At 38.7% G+C, this 8,770-nt stretch overlaps 1 long non-coding RNA gene across 1 annotated transcript in view; it reads left to right on the top strand.

Annotated features, from left to right (window-relative positions):
- Positions 1 to 8,052, top strand: part of LOC115232404 — a 42,746-nt gene extending 34,694 nt beyond the window's left edge. Inside the window, exons 2-3 of the long non-coding RNA XR_003883631.2 lie at positions 1,373 to 1,643; positions 7,810 to 8,052. This is a non-coding gene — a long non-coding RNA (uncharacterized LOC115232404). The remainder of the gene's footprint in view (positions 1 to 1,372; positions 1,644 to 7,809) is intronic.
- The last annotated feature ends 718 nt before the right edge of the window (positions 8,053 to 8,770 follow it).

An 8,770-nucleotide genomic window follows, 5' to 3' on the forward strand; every position in this document is an offset into this window, starting at 1 on the left:
AAAGTAGGTGGTGAGGACTGTGGTGGCAATGGCGGAGGCGGTAATGATGCAAATGAAGGTAGTGGTGATATTGATGATGGTAGTGGTGATGATGGTGGCGTTAACGAAGGTGATGAAGTGGATGATGATACCGATGGTGGCAGTGGGCGGTAGCAGTAATGAGGTCGAGGTGGTGATGGTGATGGTGAAGAAGATGATGTTGTTGATCGCTGTTGTGGTGGCGAAGTAATAATGATTGTGAGGGTTGAGGTATGGATGGTATACAGGTATCGTTGTAGTATGATGTGGTAGATTATGCAGCAGTGGTGAAGGACGTGTGAGGTGGCTGTAGAGACGACATGAGAAACCATGGATGTATAATTGTACCAGATTGCTGGTAAATTGGCTCACAATTATTATCTATTAAAAACATCTCCAAATTCCATCAAAAAATCCTCCTGTGGATAACGAAGCAGTTAAATATTTTGTCTTCTCTATTAACTGCCAAACTTCTTTATTTTATTTTAACTAACCTAACACCTTTATATGTAAATATATCTACATGTGGAATATAGCAGATTTTTGATAGGTAAACCTTAGCTAGGGCTTTCTTTTAACCTATACCATGTTGTTTAGTCCCAAATCGGTCCTCATTGAGTAGAATAATGAACAAAAACTGTCCACTCGTGAAATTATCATAAGACTACATTATCCAAATATATCCTTTCTTTTCCAAGGCAGTTGGGAGTAAGTTGTGTGCGATTTAGTTGGTTTTTTTTTGTTTTTTCCTCAAAGGTCAGCCGGCCATAGAGAAATACCCTGGGTGGATTATGTTGTAAAGCAAACCACCTACCGATGTACTTATCGCCATAATTGAAAGAATTAGGTCGGGTGTGGATAGTCGACTCCACCCCTTTATATGTACGAAAAACAAACTATCATATGTAACTAAGTGGTGATAGAAACGTGTCAAGTTCTATACACCAGACTCAATGCATGAGAAATTCTTCGTCTCGTACAAAAAAAAAAAGGAGTGGGAGAGAGAGAGAGAGAGAGAGAGAGAGAGAGAGAGAGAGAGAGAGAGAGAGAGAGAGAGAGAGAGAGAGAGAGAGAGAGAGAGTGAGGAGGGAGAGGAGAGAGTATGAAGAGAGAGGAGAGAAGACAGAGTGTGAGAGAGAGAGAGAGAGAATTGTTAAGTATAACTAGCAAGCTCAGAAAAAGAAGGTTGAATAAAGTGTGGTGTTATTGTTTTTAGGTTTCATTTTGTTATTGCATTCAACCCGGAAGTATTTCAGTTTGTCTTAACCGTTAACTCACTGATAGAAACATTTTGTATCAGTTTTAAACGATTAATTGTTAATGTTAATGATCTCTGTCAATCTTTATTCAACAGATATATGACACACTGATCGAACTTAGGCGGCTCGATCCACTGATCCAGCAGCGTCAGGACTTCAGCAAAATGAAAGTATTTTTCTTGTGCAAAGTACCGTATTTGATGGCATAAAAGACGCACCTCAGTTTCAGCAGCGCATATTCAGGAGAAAAAGATTTTAGAGCATTGCCTAATTTCGCATAAAGAACCCGAAATGAATTTTTGAGACATTTGTTGGTGGTGCAGAGAGAACGTGCGTTTTATATGCCATAAAAAAAAAATGAACGATGTAAAGTGAAGGTTTTATGAATTTCTTTACAAACTTTGGATGTTTCTAAATTGTTTAAACAGTTTTTCAAATACGCTATAATCGCTGACATTGACATCAGCATTTCAAATGAATTTCACGCATGTCGTGTAATAATAGTATATGAGATCGATGGCTAGCACCTTTCCTTGGAAATGTTTTCTGTTTGCAATGGCGATTTCTTGCAGCAATCTTTTGTTCCACCTCCATAAATATTCTTGTAAACCAGTAGTCCTCAACCATATTTTACCTATAGACCCATTGTCTTCTACTATAGCCTCGGGCCGACCAAAGCCTTGTGAGTGGATTTGGTAGACGAAAACTGAAAGAAGCTGTCGTATATCTATATATATATATATATATATATATATATATATATAGATATATATATATATATATATATATATATATATATATATATATATATATATGTTTGTGTGTGTGTCTGTGTTTGTCCCCCCAACATCGCTTGACAACCGATGCTGGTGTGTTTACGTCCCAGTAACTTAGCGGTTCGGCAAAAGAGAGCGATAGAATAAGTACTAGGCTTACAAAGAATAAGTCCTGGGATCAATTTGCTCGACTAAAGGTGGTGCTCCAGCATGGCCACAGTCAAATGACTGAAACAAGTAAAAGAGCAAAGAATGAAATATTATTAGGAATTGTATCTAAAAATGTGTTAAAATGTGTTGTGTATTGTAGAAATATAACCAGTTTATTGCACATTAATTTTATCAACAAAATCTGATAATGAACCCCCAAGGACCCTGGTTGAGAGCCACTGGTCTAGACAATCTATGCCTTTAGTAAGGCTCGTCTCGTCTTTACAACCAGAAGAAAGTCGAATGTAATAAAGTAGGCCTTAATTTTCAAGAGAAGTTGCCGTTAATCGTTGTTACTTTTAAGAACACCGTGTAGCTTTGGATAGTTTATAGCTGCACAGTTACAACAGCGCAGAAGCAGCAGTTATAGATCATATGGAATTAGTGTGACAGTGTGGATATGTTACAATCTCTCCAATGTCCAGCTTATTTCTGTACTCCCATAGATTCTTGCGACCGCAGCGGAGAGAGGTTAGTAGATTCAGACAGAGTACGACAGTTATTCCTCGCACTTATTATCGGTCGTGTTACATCACGGTACAGTTGTTAGGGCTGGTGAGGCTATGGATGTTACAAATATATATATATGTGTGTGTGTGTGTGTATGTGTGTGTGTGTGTGTTCCTTTTTATGTTTGTCAGTGCCGAGTAGGAGAAATAGTATCTCTAGGGTGTTGTTGTAGTAAGGGTGTTGTATATGCGAGTGGGTTTCTGTAGGTGATTTTTCATTTAGTAATAAGAATTGCATATCAGATTGTACAGTATGGTCCTCGGGTGAAAACATGATATTAGGTAGATGCAGAAGCATACCTGAGGATGGGGTCAATGTGGGCGGTCCGTTCTGGGCAATGCCTTTATGGGGGCAGCACTTTTTGGGTGTGATGTATTAATCTGTACAGAGGACGGCAAACTCAAGGGCTACCCTGGATAGCACACCCCCTAGCTACGCCACTGGGTAGATTTCTCGCTATTGTTGTTTTTGTAGTTGTTTCTGTTATGATTGCAGAATAACCCTGGGTCATTTCTGCAATAGAAGACCCCTTTCATAGTGATGGTGTTTGTACGAATGAAAGGTTTACCTTTTTAGAAGGCTTAACACATAGCAAACAGCCCAGTCGTCCAGACCTTTCGATACAGGGACATAAAATAGTCGATGTATTTGTTTTGTACTTATGATCAAAGTTCAAGTGTTTCTTGCAGGAAATATTGAACCAAGATTTAGGACTTAACATTACATCAACATTTATGAAGATGACAGGAATATCGTTGATAAATATTTGGGTGTTACATTGAGATAATCGGGAAACTATATATATGCTTTCTCTCTCTCTCTCTCTCTCTCTCTCTCTCTCTCTCTCCTCTCTCTCTCTCTCCTCGTTCTCCTTCATTTTAGTAATAATTCATTTTAAGCTATTCAGCTGCTCTAAGTGTTTCATGGTTGGCAACAGGAGAAATGGGGTGTTTCGATGTTCATTTTTTTTAATGTTAATTCTTCTATTCTTTTATTTGATTCACTCATTGAACTGTGGCTATAGCGGGTCACTGCCTTCAAGGGAAAATCAGTTCTAGTATTATTCTTTTTAAGAAGCAGTATGTGGACAAACACAAAGTCATACGCACACACACACACACACGCGCGCGCGCGCGCGCGCACACACAAACCACATAAACCTCATCTACCAAATTCACTGCAACGAAATAAAGAAATATTACAAGGCTTTGGTCAACGTGGGGATGTAGTAGAAGTTATTTGCCCAATGTGCCTCACAATGGGACTGAATCTAAAACCACATAGCTGTGAAGTAGTAATACCCGCGCCTATGATTTTTTATAAGGGGACACCCAACTCCCTTAGACTAAAGGTTCCTTCAACTATCTGGTTCTTTGCTTACTTTATCTTCAGCCAGACTTTGTTGATATGTAAAAGAAACTTACAACATGTTACACGAACAAGCTTGGAAGTTTTCCCGCCAATTAAACAGGTGAAAGTTGTCCCACAAAATTACGATAAATGCTTGTCGATCATAGAGTGATAGCAATTTTCTCGCCAAATATAGATAACATTGACAGTGACAGTAGCAACAGCAGTAAAAGCCGCTGTAGCAACGTGGGTTCGAATCTCAGACCGGGCGATGTGTGCGTTTATGAGCGAAACACCTAAGCTCCACGCAGCTCCAACAGAAGGTAATGGCGAACTTCTGGTGACTCTTTTGCCACAACTTTCTCTCACTCTTTCCTCCTGCATCTTGCAGCTCACCTGCGACGGACCGGCGTCCCGTCCAGGTGGGGAACCTACACGCCAAGGAAACCGGGAAACCGGCCTTATAAGCCAGGCATGGCTTGAGAAGGAGCAAACATAACAGGCATAAGTAGTGAGATCGATTTCTTCCACCACACCCTTCAAGCCAGTGCCTCAGCACAGTAACAGACAAAAGATGCTGTAGGTATAAGATTAAGTTTTACATCATATCATATCTTTATGTAAATCCGAAGCATTGTATCTAGCCAAAGAGAGCCCAAGTTGCAATAGGGAGAGCATATATTAATTCCTGGCTATGGGGAAAATTTCAAGATAAACCAAGAATGTAAAAAAGTATTTACAAACCATGAATTAATTTATGAAAATTAAAATGTCATACAATTCGATGAATAACTTGTATTGTGTTCCTTCCTTATTCAAAGGCTTCTAAGACGGTACCCAGTGATTAAAGCTGACTGGAGTCATGCCTATTATTAGATGACAAACAGATGGTGTATCGCACTTGGGGACTTCAGGTAAAGGCCATGGCATCAGTAGACAGTTTGAACGTGTATAATACAAAAGCTTTCTGGTAAGGCTACCGCCTCTACCCTTCAGTGAGGACAGTTTGAGCAAGTAAATTTGAAAATTTGGCACAACTATATTTCATGATTTCCAAGATTTTAAATCTTTTGGATTTGTTTTGCAAGAACTTTGCTCGCTAAACCGTGTGCTGAAACCAATTTTGTTATATTTGGAAAGAGTCATAATTTACGAAGTCTATAAACACATGCACCGGTTGTTGTTTGTCTATATTTCACTTCCACCTCTCTCTCTCTCTCTCTCTCTCTCTCTCTCTCTCTCTCTCTCTCTCTCTCTTCCTATAGTTGGTGTTTGTTTATGTCTCCAAAGAATATTTTCCGCTACACGCCTTTCAGTGGACATACATTTTATTTTTTAATGTTTGAAACAACAAGTGAGTATATTTATAGTCTTTATCATGTATGACTCTTCCCATATATAACAAAATCTTGGGATTTACTAAGATACACATTGGGATAAATATATGACATGCATATATTCAGTTTAGATAAATGCTAATGACAAGATGAATATATTTGATAGCATTGTCTCACAATCTTAAGCTTAGATACACAAAGTGATAAATGTGAAAAAATATCTTTAAATATCATTATGTTGTGTATAGTTGTATCAAATCAATATGTATGTGTATAAAATTGAATGCTACTGAGAAGAAATCGGTGCATGTTGAAACAATGGCATTATAAAATACAAGATGAAGAGAATGTATATTAAATTATTAAAAAAATGGATGGGAGAGGGAAAATATTGGATTATAAATTTTAAAAAATTATGAAGGTTGTATCGAAAATGATGCAAAAGTGGGCATAACTGTTTTATTAACTGTCATAAGTCGTTCAAATCATTCAAGTTGATAGAGTAGGTTTTCCTCTATGAAAAAGTGCTACTCACAAGCGGTGCATTTGTGCCATTGCTGAGCTCAAATTTGATCACATGCATGACACCAACCTCTTTAATGCAGCGAATATCCATTGTGTTACTATAATTTCAAAAGCCTTACTTAACGAGACTTCGAAGTCACTTACTCTCGCTCTTTGTTTGTTTGTTTGTTTGTTTTTCTTTCTTTCTTTTTCTCTCTCTCTCTTCATGTGTGTATATATATTTATACATACATGCATACACACACACACACACATATACATCTTTATTTCTGCAGATGTGTGTGTATAATACATACATACATACATACATATAGATATATATATATACACATACATACATACATATATGGATGCAAGACAATCCCCCATAGAAGAAACCTATATGCACCCTCTTTCAACTTAATATATGCAGTCCTGCAAATAAATTCCGCAGTCTAACTTCCAATTGGCGACAACACGCTTTGTCCGATAAAAAATGCAGCCGATCACGACGCACCTCGCAAAACAACCAGATTGCACTTTTGCAAGCCTACATCACGCCGGGACCTACTCTTAGAATCTACACTAGCAAGTACGAGTAATTCACGTGCATGCATATTTTTGAGATGTTCCTTTCTTTCTGGTTGCTTACATAGTACATCTTTCATGTACACGTATCATAGACTGTTCCTGCATGGGTTTCTCGTAAAATTTTCGCAGGTTGATAAATCTTTGCTGCACTATTCTATACATTTTTTAAAAAAGAAAATAACAAACAAAACAAAAACAAAACACATACATACAAGCATGCCTACACCCAGCTACACACATGCACCCTAATATTTGTGTCTTCATTGATTTGTTTCCTAGTCTGTGCCTACTCAGCTCTCTGTTCCCGACCCAACACATGTCGGATATCTTTTTGAATGATGGAACACAGACCATGCTTTCTGCGCTTTCACTTCCAAACACCCAACACTCACCTCTATATGACCCCAATTTAGTCACATCACATATAAAGTTTACTTGGCTCAGCATACCAGCAAGTCTCTTGCATTTTGTCGTCCTTGCTTGCCCGCAGTAATTCCACATGACCGCAACGCCAGATACACTAGACCTCTGCACTTCTTTTAAGGCACTTACCACGGAATGCACACTTCTACTAGAAATTTCCAATTATATCATGGATTGAGGATGCACTCTCTAGCCTCAATTTCTTTCAATGAAAGCCCGCAACTGCATCGTTTTCTCGTACAACCCGTTACCGAACCATGCGCACGCTCACTTAACGCTGCCCCCAAGCCAGTAAGCATTAAGCTAATAGGCACAAAACCGACACTACATGAAGCCTAGACTGCAAGCTATGCACAGAAGCGATATTGCATGCTATTCGAACCCACCTGTTGTCTGTATACATAACCTCAGATTCTCTCGCCTGATATCTAAGTTCTTTCTGACCTTGCATTACATCCACTTGTATACTATTTACCTGATATTCACAATTTTGAACGGTGTTCAATTTTCACATAGTACACATTTCATTCAGATTTTTTTAATAATTTTTCTTTTCAAATTTTGACAAACTTACTAAGAGGAGTTATGATGTAGCGAATCGTTTCCTAGATTCTTAACCTTAGCCTAGGTTCGTTCCTATTGTGTTCAGCATTTGCACTAAGAGATTTATGAGTCAGTTGTGACATTTAGTTAAGTTCTACTGTTTCAGTGAACATTCTCGGGTTAAATACGGTTCGACAGAGATAAGTTCATTTACTTTCCATTGTTATTCGACCTAAATCTAGCTTTTCAACGTGTACTCAAATTTATCTCTACCTCTTTTTCGCTTAGCCCCTGGTCAAAAGGAACACTTTCTGTATGGCTTGTCACCGCGGGAATACACAACTTTCACCATTTTTACTTGTCAATTCAGAGAGGTAAATGAATTTACTCTTTCTACCACCTTCTATCATCCGTCTTCTAGCTGTCACTCACCGATGGACTTAACTACCTACAAAATGGATAATAGAACTAAAACTATTCTGTGTATAACAACAACTCGAAGTTGTAACTTACATTGTATCTATATAATAAAGGCCATATCAACTAATATTTTTCTTCCTAGTTGTTACGTATTATCATTACAATATGTATGTATGTATGTATGTGTAACGAACTTAGTGTGTGTGAATATACTCGTGCACTTTTGGGGTGCACAAAGCAATCACTAGCCGTTGCTTTAATAATCCAGAATTCTACCAGTCAGAAACAACAAGACGCAGACGTAAAAGATATATATACTACTTTATTCTCTAATGTGGTAACAGTAACAATAAGTGGTTATCTGGTATCCCTTTGGTATAAATGTGTCAGTGCTGAACTTTATCGCTGTAAAATAAGAAAGTGTTCAAATGCAAAACGACACTGGTCAAAGATGGCGTCGAACAATGGAGACGATGTTGGTCTGCAACAATTTGGTTAAAAACCTTCGGCCGACTGCTATCAAAGCTGGACAGCGAGAAAATATACGTCCGTCGCCTTCGGTCGCTGCTGTCCCAAGTCGTTGGCTGCTGCTGCTAGCGGTCAAACGTTCTACGACCCCCTTGCCTTGGCTAACTACCACGTACGCAAAAGGGTCGTGCTTCCGGTGGTTCGCGCATGCGCGAGGGGGGCCCTTCCTTTCTGTGCCTTGGTGAAGGCACCAACACTCGCACGCGCGAAATAGAAAATGGACGGTGCGCGCGCGCACCGTTATAGGATCACTACATATGTATGCATGTATGTATGTATGTATGTATGTATGTATGCATCT

Source organism: Octopus sinensis, linkage group LG2 (assembly GCF_006345805.1).
Source record: "Octopus sinensis linkage group LG2, ASM634580v1, whole genome shotgun sequence".
Lineage (NCBI taxonomy): Eukaryota > Metazoa > Mollusca > Cephalopoda > Octopoda > Octopodidae > Octopus > Octopus sinensis.